The 12,750-nt window shown below is 37.0% G+C and overlaps 1 protein-coding gene across 1 annotated transcript in view; it reads left to right on the top strand.

Moving 5' to 3' along the window:
- LOC145673324 (transmembrane protein 59-like) overlaps positions 1–12,750 on the top strand; it is a 347,898-nt gene that overhangs the window by 177,316 nt on the left and 157,832 nt on the right. The window lies entirely within an intron of this gene.

Below are 12,750 nucleotides of genomic sequence, written 5' to 3'. Positions count from 1 at the left end.
GTTTCCACAATAACTGTAAGATGCCTTTGTTAACATTTGATCTTCCAAATGTACATTCGCTGATAAGACTCACGCATAAATATCGTACAGTCATTCAACAGAACAATGCACAGAATCAATGCAATTTTTTGTCAGATGACATATGACATGATTGAGTATATGAGCGTAACACCGCACGTATAATTGAGTTTCTTAGTGGTTAAGCGGTTAGCGTATGCGCCTTTGTCGTGGGAGACCTGGGTTCGATTCCTGGCGGGAGCTCATGTGCTTCGGATTTCCCGTAAATCAGTATGTCCCGTCTCATAGCCTCGCTGCTAAAAGGGCCGTTAAACTCAAAATCAACTGAATCACACGTGTAACTGATCATAGATGAATTGAAAAAATCCGAATATTGTCCTTAAATGTTACTTGAGCCATCGGATGAATTTCCAATACACTTTTTAATATCAAGGTTCAACTTCCTGCAGAATTTCCAGCAGTAAGCCGCAAGGACACTGGCCTGTGGTAGATATGCATTTTACAATGACAGCAATACTTTGTTTAACAACCATTTTAACAACATACCGTAAAACAACAGAGCACTGGCCTGAAACTACTATATCTTGAGTAGTGTCCAATAGAACAGAAAATATTGAAGCTTGAGAGACTTCTTTCGAAATATCTTCTCTGATAAGTGTGTTGATAGCATTCAAAACAAAATTCACCGTGTTTAGTAAAAGTTATGCGACCACTATCCTGCTTACTTCCTCGTATATGACTCTTCTCGGTGACCTTATCTAAATTACTTTTAAGCGGAAGATCAAATTTGCTTAAGAAAGGAATAATATCCAAAAAGTTTCCATGATCTGTAGCTGTGTCTTTCAGTTTATAGGCTGCTACATTTCCTCTGTAAATAAGCCTTCTTTTACCAATGAGTTTCTGCACTTTAACAACTCGATACATTACCTGTCTGTTCTTCTCAACCTTATACTGCCGTTGTTTTACCTGTTCATGAGGAAGTAGTTTCTTAACATTATGTTCTCTTTTGTTAGATATGTAAGCACCCACATTGGTCTAATGTATTATGGAAGACTCGTGTTCTCTTACTCGCTGATAAATTTGTTTAATGTTAGACCCCTACGTTTGTCACGTACAGAACCTTTAAGAGAAGTTTGTTCGATCTGGAGAATAATCTGTGAACATGCTGAAAAAAAAAATGCTTGAAGTGGTACGTTTTGTCGCGGATTAAATATCCGAAATGTTTTAATTAGTCCATGACAGATTGTAATTTCTGTAAGTGGTACGTTTTGTCGTGGAATAAATATCAGAAATGCTTTAATTAATCCATGACAGGTTGTCATTTATGACAGGTCGTCAAAAGTGGTACGTTTTGTCGCGAAAATTCAAGTGGTACGTTTTGTCGCTGGTACGTTTTGTCGGGACACCCTTGCACCATATAGACACTTTTTATAAAATTAAGTTTTCTAAAATGAAAGTGTGGAGTTTGGTGTTCTTTTAATTGCGTGAGGTCGGATCGTGTGAAACGAAATGCGTCGTTCAATGCTTCACGTGTGACTTTCCGAGATCAGCTACTTCGTTGAATTCTTCTATGCAATCGAATATTTATGTGAGCATTGATAGTTGTTATGGGGAATGCAGTATTTTCTTCTTAAGCGAGGAAGGTCGTTTCGTAGCGTAGTTATGTTAGTTTCTTTATTTAAACAGAATTGAGAACATAATGTTGTAGTACTTGAAAAAGAAAGTAACGTTCGTGATAAAAGAACTTTTGAAATACACCTCCAACATTTCTATTGAAATGTTCATGCTTTAAAAAGATTGTGTAGAAATGTGACTGACAGATACCATTCCATATATACTGTTCGATCTAAATACGCACGCAATATTACTTCTCAGAATTTCTATAACCCAATAACTTGAAATACCGTACAATTTTAGATACCTTGAGCGACCTCACATTGATCAAAATGTTTAAGTTCTCAAAGTTAGTGTTGATAAATTATTCATGTCAGTTTCCGTCCTTAATCCAGACATATTAAACATTCAACATCTGTACGTAGAACCATTTATATATTAGCTCTTGTTAGCAGAAATGGTTGTAGGCGTATGATGTACATAATTCGATTGACGGAAGCAGACGAATCAATATATATTGGTCACAGGGTTCTCAATATTAACTGAATGAAAAAAAAAGTTCACTGCTATGACATTTATACAAGGAAATGAGGAAAAATTAGTATTTTTTTTTTAATTCTATTGAGTTTATTAATCACTAGGCTCGTTCACTTTTTAAGTGTATCTTTTAACAAACTGAGAGCTAGATTGCAATAATGTTTAATATTAACTGAATTGAATATCTGTGCCGACTTACTGAGAGCTCGATTGCAGCAATGTTTAATATTAACTGAATTGAGTATCTGTGCCGACTTTTTTTTTTTTGGGGGGGGGGGGGAGGAGGGGTCTGTTTGTTTATATGGGAATTATTTTTCCATTCGCTTTGAAACGAAGTGAAATTCTAATGGTTTTGTTTCACTGATTTCTTTCAGTGTATTTATATGTCTAAATTCGTGAAAATTAAATTAAGAGTGTATACAGTACTGAGAAAAACTAAAAATCTTAGCTACAGTGGACTGCCTTTATTTCAATATCCAACAATCAAAATTAATTTAAAACTGATGTAGATACTCAACAGCATTAATAAATTAAACATTCTCTATAATAATGCAAATTCGGCTGAAACCTGTCTCATAAAAGATGTAAATCTTATAATACAAGGGTAGAATTTACATAACAGCTAGAATTTTATGTACTATAAAATGGTAACTGTTCGTGAAAAATTAGAATAATACGGAAAATAATGTCACCAAGTCTACAAGTATATACAAGGTGTTTCAAAACAACACCGACAACGTTTGGGAGGTGATTCCTGACACCAAGATAAGACAAAAAGTATAGACCAACCTGGGTGTACAAATGCTTCCTTTCGGAGTTACAGGCTGCCGAAAACATGAAAAATTGAAATTTAAAGGTCTATAGCTCCAAAACTATGGGACCTACCGCAGTCGGGTCAAGACTTTACTTAGGAACTAGTATGAGCCCTATCCAAAAATCCATGTTTCAGAATCCTGAGGTACTCACGCAACAATTTTTATGGAAGGAGTTTGGCTACGGGCATACAATTTGAAGTAGTCACCAACTACCTCTATAAAAATTATTGCGGAAGTACCGCAGGATTCTGAAACATGGATTTGTGGGTAGAACACATACTAGTTCCTAAGTGAAGACTTGACCCGACTGCGGTAAGTCACATAGTTTTGGAGCTATGGACCTTTAAACTTCAATTTTTCATGTTTTCGGCACCCAATACGAATATTAATACACCTTATTTTAAAATTCTTCAAAGTATTGTACTTTTGCATCGATACATCTTTGCCAGTGGGATACATCTTCGCCTTTCCAAACTGCGAAGGAATCCTGGAAGGCCTGTTCAGGAGTGCATTAAAGCCACTTTACAAGCTGCTTTCAAGTCGTCAGTTGTTCTGTAACGATGACCTTTCAGGGTCGATTTCAAACAGGAAAACAAAAAGAAGTCTGCGGGAGCCAAGTCGGGACTGTAGGGTATCTGGAGCATCGTTGCCACGTTAAATTTGGCCAGGTAACAGGTCTCGACGAAGGCACTGTGGACTGACTGGCGTGTTGTCATAAAGTTTCCAATCGCCGATGATGTCTGGTCTGACGCGCCGGATCCTTGCTTTTAGTCTCTTTGAGGACTTCTACGTAAAATTTAGAGTTAACTTTTGTCCGGGAAGATAGAAACTCACAGTGGACCATTTCCCTGATGTCAAGAAACACATTGAACATGGTTGAACTTCGATTTGCTCATTCGAGCCGTCTTGGCGCAAGGGAACGCCGAGGTGTGCTACCGATATGGACGCGGATTCCTTTGAAACCAATATGAAAAACCTCATCTACCATGTAACAAACACAGGTGATTACATCGAAGACTAGTGCTTAGTGCCCTCTATCATGATGTATGTTGAACTTCCAGCAGTGTATCATACTTAAACTATGATTGCCTTTGTAACTAATCATCCCTCGTAATTAAGCAGTCAGTTAGTCAATTGATGTAAAATCTTGATAGTGTGCACCTGCTCTTTCTCAAGTTTTAAAAACCTTTAAATGCAGTAAAAATATAATTTTCCGTCTATTCGCTATCAAATGCATGTATTTCTGAAAACATGTGGCTGAATGATAATCCCTAGAATGTATTATTGTGTGCTCTCAGCACATTCTATTAATCTTTCGACTGAATGATTTTGTCCTTGAACATTTTAGTCACGGAACTAAAAATCTTTTGTGGAAATAGAACACTCGCCGAACCCTCGATTTATTTCCCCTTTTTTCCTTATGAAATAGTCTGTAATTCGTGATAATTTTTCAGTTTTCTTTAGAATATATTAAACATTTTTTAAAACATTTCAGGTTATTAAATTATTTAAAAAAATCAACTTACAGAATAAAATACCCTTTATTGATTCTTTTTTTTTTCCACGAGAAGTGATTTACACCTCATGCTTCATTGAATAGTTGTTAATAAGATTTTATGTATAAAATTTGAATAAAAATAGCTTCACTCATTTTTGAATGAAATGTAAACAAATTTGCCTTGGTCATTTTTGAGGGGTGGAAAGTACCTTTCTGGAATATTATTTATGAAATGTGAACAAAATCACCTTAGTCGTTTCTGTGAAAAATCGTCCGTAAGGAACTCAGCCTAAGAGTAAACTACGTCTTCCAGGATTTTTCCAGGCGAGTGACTTATACTGTACAAGGGCTTTGAATTGAATATTTATTTAATTTAATATTTATTTAATTTAATATTTATTTAATATTTAATTCAATATTTATTGAAGTGGTTAGAGCTTTTTTTTGTGAATATTTATTTATGAAATATTAACAAACAAAGTGGTTAGAGCTTTTTTTTAAAATACCAGGTTTTGCTTTTGATCTTCCAGGAAACTTTCTTTGAGGCAATGGCGTATTTAAGGGGGAGCTTCCGGGCTTAAGCCCCTCCGAAATTTTATTTATTATTTTAAAGTAAATGAAATATTTTGCAGAATTTTCACATTTCCAGGAATAAAGTTAGCAAAGCTCCGCCCGAAACAAAATCGTAAATACACCACTGCTTGGAGGTAATATAATAATAATAATAATAATAATGTGGAGAATCTTATAAAAACCTTTGGTCTTATGCAGAGTCGTTTTGACGTATGATTAGCGTCATACTAAAGGCCTGACTACTGCAAGGAACATATAAAGGGTCAGAGGGAAGAATGCTTTCAGTCCATTTAATGAAATTTTTCAGGAGAGGAAAAAAAACAAATTCATTAAGTAACTATTGTAATTACATTGTTAGAAAAATAGTTTTAAGTTTATATCATGGTAAATATTGTATATATGTAAAGAAAAACTTATTTTTATATCAAATTAGAAAATTTGTGTTGGAGAAAATTGGTGTTGGAGATATCGATTTTTTTTTTTTTTTTTTTTTGACTGAAAGCGTTCTTCCCCCTGGCCCTTCATATGTTAGTCCAACTCTTTGGTCTAATATTACCAAGCAAAAAAGCAAGGAAAAACACTCCCTTTCAGAAAAAAAATTCTTCGAGCCTTTCTATCGCTAATCATGAGGTTGTTATTCGGAACCAATAAAAGTGTCTGAAAGCCAAATGAAAATACTAACGAACTTAAATATTACAATAAGTGTTTTTATGGGGTTCAAAATTCAAGCCAGTGCTCCCTGGTGGTAACTATTTTGCTGATTGCGAAGAGAATAAGATATATATATATATATATATATATATATATCAACACCCCTTTCCCTACCAAATTATTAGAAAACATACGGTTCAGAACATCTCCAAATCAGGTCTGAAAATCAACAGTGAGGCAGGGATACTCTGATTGTGGCCCACTTATCAAATATCTACAGAAAACACTGGGGTTGGAGCGAAAGCAAGAATAGAATTTTTCAGTATGAGAGTTGTGTTATTGCCCTTAAAATAGCATTTGCGTTACGCCGCGTCCCTAGAAAGTTTGAAATCACAACTTAAAGTTAACAAATGTGGGGAAAGTACTTTCATTTGGTTGATTAGAGTATGGCGTCCCATTTCAGCATAAAGACCACATAAGACCTGGACGTACAGTTTAAGGTAGAACCCAAATCACCGTAATGCGCTCAGGTTTTGAGACTTTCCCATTGGAAATCGAACCCAGTACCCTGTGCACTAAAGTCAACGCGGGCTAGCTACAAGACCAGCGAGGAAGGCAAAAGTGTTTTCATATCTCAATAATAATAATAATATTAATAATGTTCATGCATGTGGAACTTTAGTTTCCGGCTCTACTTCTATTTTATTTATTACTTAATTGAGGTATGTCAGATGCACTACAGTATGTCAATCGCGAGACTTTGGACAGGGAATCTGGAAATGAAGTAATGTGTGGATTTTACTAGGAATTTGTTAAGGATGTACAGGATTGAAATTATTATTATTATTATTATTATTATTTTGTAGCATGAACTTGAATGAAAAAAATTAATTGGGGATTGTTTTTAAATATCTAGTGTGGTAGCGAAGCACACTACAAGTTGTTGTATAACCGTTACAGTGTTGTGCAATTTGTATGGTAAAACTTAATATTTTCTCTCAAAAATCAATATTTAACAGCAACTTCTTACTGTAGAACAGTAATTTGGTTTTGTTTTTAGACTTCGAGGCATAAAAGAATTATTTGTATGGTTTTATGGATTTAAGAATAAATAATTTTTAAAGAAGAAAACTAATTTTATGGTTGTTGAAAGCAATTGTTTTGTAGTCATACATTTTTTTTTTTTTTTTGTAGAGTGTGTTATTGCCTTTAAAATAACATAATTCTAGTCATATTGCGAAACTGTCTTACATAACTTCTCTTGATATCAAGGTTAAAGAAAAATGAGCGCTTTATTAATGTTTAAATGTTTAGTTCCATTAGTGTGACTTTCATGTAACCAGGCATGTCTTACGTTGTACTTTTTTTCTTTCGTTTAAAAAAAATGAACTCTATGGCAAAAGGTGTTTTGTATTTTGCTTTGGAAGTTACATTATTGAAGAGCAGGTCAATGATAGGTCTTGCTTTATCAACGCTAGTTCGGGAACATATGATGGGTAAATATAACATTTTGGGTAATTTCATGTCGCAGTTCACCTTGCGGAGTACATGTCAAGAGTTCCGCTTCTTTTTACTCCGCTAAACAGGTTTTCAATTTTCGTGCAGCAAAGTTGACATCGTAGTATTTATGTCACTTTAAAGATTTGAGACTGATACAAATAGTGATTTTGCATCTATTAAATAGAAAAACATTATACTTCCGTAGATGGTGTTCATCCGCAAGTTGAATCAGTTTCTAGTTTCACTATATCTTTATTTACGTTACGGAGTAATGGAAACCAAAAACGCTCCGCATATCAGCTTCAACGACGCCATGCACCGAAGCTGCACTTCTTGGTTTTCGCACCCTGAATCCGATGCACATGTGCCATTTTATTTTACAGAGGCAGAATCATGAGTTGTAAGAAGTATAAGTAACGTCAATACAAACATGATACTAACATACTAATTTACATTGTGCTAATTGTACACGTGTTTCCGTAATCTATATTTATTTATTTGTCTTTAAGCGAAACGTATTTTAAACTGTTTTATACCAAAGACGAAACGTATTTTAAACTGTTTTATACCAAAGACTGCGCTTGTTAGCGAATACGTATTCATTGGGTGACACGTAGTTTATATAGCCTTTTAACTAATCATTATAAATCATCACAAGCTAACTCTTGTAATTTATTATTATTATTATTATTATTATTATTATTATTATTATTATTATTATTATTATTATTATTATGTTGAAGACAGAAGTGGAAATGTGATACTGAAACTATATATAGGGTGATGCATATTGTATGTTCCAATTTAAGGAGACAAAGGATTATAAGATGGTAACAATTTTGTTAAGGCATAAAATAAAATGTTACATTTCCACATTTAATACTTATAAACATCAAAGTAATGTCCGCTAAACGTCCGTTGCCTACATGGATGGTTAACAGATGGCACGAGGACGTAAAATCTTGTATTCCTTACTGGATTTATTTGTTCAACTGCACGAGCATGTGCAAATAATGACCGAATAAGGAAGTAGTCTGAAAGTGTTAAATCCGTGTAGCGGGATGACCAATCAAATTGCCGGAGCCGGATATTAGATGATTAGGAAAGCAGTTCTTGAATTAAAACCAAACTCGTGCATGTTGTTGTACCATGTTTCTATACATTATTCGGCGTAAGCTCTAAACTGCGATAAACAAAGCCACGTGAAACTAAATCTCGCTGATTTGCTGTTGTCCTACCGACGCTTGTACTCCTCCGCAAAATAGTTCATGTGATTGCATTATTACTTTTACTGTGAAGCTTCATATAAAACTGCTATATTATTATAAATGACAAAAATATAATACGGATTATCTAATAATACTGCAATCGAGTGTGGCTAATTAAACAATAGAAATAAACACTAAGCATGCGCGGTAATTATGGCGCCAACTCAACTGTGGACAGGTGTTCTGCTTTTAAAGTCTGAAAGATGACTGGCATGAATCTCGGTTCCGCGAGTGTTGTGGTGAAACAGCAACAAGGCAAACCTTTACTCACTAAGCAACAATTGTTTACGAGCGAAATTCAAATACTTTTTTTTTTTTAATCTTTCGAGTTTCTTTTCTTTCTTTTCTGCTGCTGTTGTAAGTATCTGGACAACACGAGACAGTATTGTCAAAATGCACGTGTATAATTTGCTCCTCCCCGTGGGGAGTGGGAGTAATACATCACTAGCCAATCGTATTTGTGACAAGCGGAAGGATACAAATATTTTGTTTATCGGAGTTTAGAGCTTACGCTGAACAATGTTTAGAAGTAAATGATGGTCGCCGATTATCGCGCCTGAGGTTCTGACAGGAAGATATACTATACTCTTTACTTTGGGGGGGGGGAGTACTTAAAGGAGACAGTGTTAGCTTGTAATCGAAAGTTTGAAGAATCAATTTGTTATGAAGGACACTCATAATTCCATGGCACGTGCTGTCACGCGTCGTCAGTTTAGCAGTCTGTTCCCTTAGATCCTCATCATGCCAACAAAACAGCATTGTTGGGAAAGGATTCCAGATCTTCTCAATTATCTCAGATAACAATATGCACCTTCTCTGCCATTTTTGTTCTTTGTTGGGAAAGGATTCCAGATCTTCTCAATTATCTCACATAACAATATGCACCTTCTCTGCCATTTTTTGTTCTTACGTTCAGTTCGAACTATTAAACTAGAAACCCTGCTTTCTCATTTAACATAGGGCTCCTTACCGGTGTGATTCCAAACGGGTGTGTGATTGAAGAAATTCCATAATATTAGGTTGAAGATAACTTATTTCCAACAGCTTTCATCTTTTTCCATTTTTTCGTGTCTTACTTATAACGGAGTTTGCTTATAACCCCGGATTTTTCATACACCTGAAATCAGACATCCTCCGAAAGACAAGTGGACTTGTTCAGACGGTACAAATGCATCACTTATGGTAATAGAAGGAAAGTGAGTGCTTGGGGGAATATCATACAGGGTGACAATTAATGAACTATATGATATAAAACCGTCATAATTTCTGAACGGTTCGCGTGATGACGTCCAAACTGCGTGGCTGACCACAGGGCATGATGGGAATTCGTATGCGCATGCGACGAAGCGCACTTTAGCGACGAATCCATTTTCCTTTGGATGGGTTCGTCAATAAGCAAAATTGGCGCATTTTGGGAGACTGAGAATCCGCATTTCGCAATGGAGACGTCTCTCCAACCTGAACGGGTGACGGTGTGGTGTGCAAAATCCAGCCATAGAATAATGTGTGCAATATTCCTTGACGGCACGGTGACTACCGCACGATACGTGACGGTTTTGGAAAATGATTTCGTACGCATTATCCTAAGTTACTCTGATTTCGACAAGATGTGGTTCATGCAAGACGGAGGTCGATCTCATCGGGCCATGAGAATGTTTGACGTCCTAGAGGAGTATTTTGGGATACTGGAAGGGGACTTGCTTGGCTGCCATATTCCTTGGATCAGAACCCATGTGACTCATTTTTGTGGGGCTATGTTAAGGACAAGGTGTACAGCAATAACCTCAAAACCATTACTGAGCTGAATACGGCCATTCAGGAGGTCATCGACAGCATCGATGTTCCGACACTTCTGCGGGTCATGCAGAATTTTGCTGTTCGTCTGCGTTACATCATCGCCAGAGATGGCAGACATATCGAACATGCCATAACCTAAATCCAAATGTCTGTAGTGCCGTTTACATGTGCAATACAGTTTATGTACTACGTAGTTTGTCGCTAATTTCCGTTTTATTTCATATAGTTCATTAATTGTCACCCTGTACAAGCACTTGCAGTCAAAATGAGCAGACGGTGAGAATTAAGTGCAGATGAAGTGGGTATAGTCATTGGAACCCACCGATTCTGTTATTTGTTGGTATGGAAAAGAAATCGCCTGGTCTTCTCGTTCATTTCGATCTCCAGAAAACGTCGACAGAGTGAGAAGGGCAGTTCTTGCTAGTCGGAAACGATCCACTAGGCGACAGGCTGTATGACTGGGTATGTCACGTCGTTCGTTTCATTGCATCTTACATGATGATCTCAAATTTTCTTTTTCATCACAGATTCAGTACTTCTGAACGCTGGAACCCGTCGGAGTATAATGTTTCGATCTGGAACTGTACCTCGACGTTCGACATTAAACTTTTGACGGAAAAGACGGTGCACCGTGACCACATAATCATTGTTAAAAAAAAAAAAAAAACTGTTCGACCGTGAACATATGATGCTCCATAGCGACTGAATCTACATTGTCTGAGCTGTCTGCCAACGGTCGCTCAAAATCAATACCCCTACTCGTTGCCGTGCACTAGCGGTCTAAAAAAACATGCGTTTTCCTCTGTTCCACCCTATACATATACCAGGGAAGCAAGAAAGTTCGTGCGCTTTTGAACCCCTCCCGCTTCCATTTGGCTGCTGCGGCGACATCTGTCACCGTAGCATGAAAGTTTTGACTGTTTGGTAAAGCTTATTCATTGACGCATCAGACACGGTGAATATAACAACACATTTGTTAGTGTGGTGTGTAAAAATCAATCGTAATCATGTCAGTCTCAAATGAAGTTTTTAGAGCATTTTGCTTTACGAGTTTAAATTGGGGACAAATGGTGCAGAAGCAGCTAGAAAAATATGTGCTGCGTTCGGAGAGGGTGTAATAAGTAAACGTACAGCACAAAAATTGTTACAGACCTTTTCAACTGGTGACGAGATCTTGCAAGATAAGCCTCGCTCTGGGAGGGCTAAATCAGTGGATATGGACCGCCTGAAAGCCACTATTGAAGATGATTCCAGTCAAACGTGTGAGGAACTTGCTCACCGATTCGAGGTAAGCAGGGAAACAATTCGGGAAAGTCAGCATCAGTTGGGGACGACCTGGAAACTCGGTCAGTGCGTCCCTCACCAGCTGACCGCTACGAGCCAAGTTCTAAGACTGAATATCTGTTCATCTTTGTTGACGAGACACAAAATCTGTCCAATTTTGGACCGTATAGTAACTTGTGACGAGAAGTGTGTCATGTATGAGAATAAATACTGTCATACCATTGGCTATCACCGAATGATCCGAAGCCTTTGACTGCAAAACCGAATATCCATCAACGCAAGGTTTTGCTCTGTGTTTGGTGGACTACAAACGGTATCGTGCACTACAAGTTCTTGGAACGTGGTAAGACAATTACCAAAGATGTGTACTCATCACAACTGAGAACGGTAGCCACCAAACTGACCCAGAAACAACCAGCACTAGTGAACAGAAGAGGTGTGCTCTATCACCAGGACAACGTGCGCCCTCACACCACTAAACAGACGCTGGAGGTAATCTCAGAACTTGGTTACGAGCTTCTACCTCATCCTTCCTACTCCCCAGATGTCGCCCCTTCGGATTACCATTTATTCTTGGCCATGGACTTCTTTATGCGTGGCAGGCAGTTCAAGACTGAACAAGACGTCAAAAATGCAGTTGCTGAGGTTTTCGAGTCTCGGGAACAAATATTCTACAAAACTGGCATTTACAAGCTTGTTGAGCGCTGGGAGAGGATTGTAGAAGCAAATGGAGGCTATTTTGCCGAATAAATAAACCGTTAAAACCCTGTAATTGATAGCATTCTTTCATAGTATAAAAGCGCACGAACTTTCTTGCTTCCCTGGTATATATGAAACTTATATATATGTTTCATATTTCAGCAGGTAAGATCACGGTTAAACTTTGCAAATAGTTAAATGTTCCTTTGAGCATTCAGTTAGCATGAAACGTGAACTTACTATTGATACATAGGTTTATCGTGGAATTCAGTTCACGTAGCACCAGAAATCGAATAAGTCTTTCGGACATTGGAGGTGAAAGTTCATCCTGCAATGCCACTCAAAGAACACTTTATGTATTATATTGAAAATTCCCAAGTACGGAAGACAGGTGTAGAGCGATTTCGTGTTTTGGAGTAAGTTGATTGATGAAATCTCTCCGTAGGATGTACGTTGAAATATCTTTTTTATTATTATTATTATTTTACTGATGGGT

The sequence above is a fragment of the Thermobia domestica genome, chromosome 16 (assembly GCF_964235325.1).
Source record: "Thermobia domestica chromosome 16, izTheDome1.hap1.1, whole genome shotgun sequence".
In the NCBI taxonomy this organism is placed as follows: Eukaryota; Metazoa; Arthropoda; class Insecta; order Zygentoma; family Lepismatidae; genus Thermobia; species Thermobia domestica.
The sequence above is the reverse complement of the archived record's forward strand: the minus strand, read 5'-3'. Positions and strand labels throughout refer to the sequence as shown.